Here is a 487-nt window from a genome sequence, read left to right as displayed (position 1 = left end):
CTCAAACTTTGGACATATTGTCAGGAGGGACCAGTTTCTGGAGAAGGTGGAGGGTCAGAGAAAAAGAGGAAGACCCCCCAACAAGATGGACTGGCCAAGTGGCAGCATCGGTGGACTCAAGCATGGCACAGTAGTGAGGTCGGCCTAGGATCGGGCAGTGTTTCATTCTGCTGTGCATAAGGTCTCTATGGGTCGATACTGACACAATGGCACGTAATAACAATATATACATATACATATGTATATATATATTCAGATGATTTGTTGACTGTAAAACTGATGATCTTTGTAAACCTTCACTCAATTCACAAAAAGTTTTTTTTGTGTTTTTTTTTTTAAGTAGTTTAGCTTGTTGTTATTAAATGCCATCAAGTAATTTCTGACTCATAGTGACCCTTCATTCAGTTTCTGAGGAGTTGCTGGTGGGTTTAAACTACAGACCTTGGGGATAGCAGTCTAAGGCTTATCCTAATGCCTTGAGCACTAT

This window comes from Chrysochloris asiatica, unplaced genomic scaffold, assembly GCF_000296735.1.
Source record: "Chrysochloris asiatica unplaced genomic scaffold, ChrAsi1.0 scaffold00156, whole genome shotgun sequence".
In the NCBI taxonomy this organism is placed as follows: domain Eukaryota; kingdom Metazoa; phylum Chordata; class Mammalia; order Afrosoricida; family Chrysochloridae; genus Chrysochloris; species Chrysochloris asiatica.
This window is presented reverse-complemented; position numbering follows the sequence as displayed.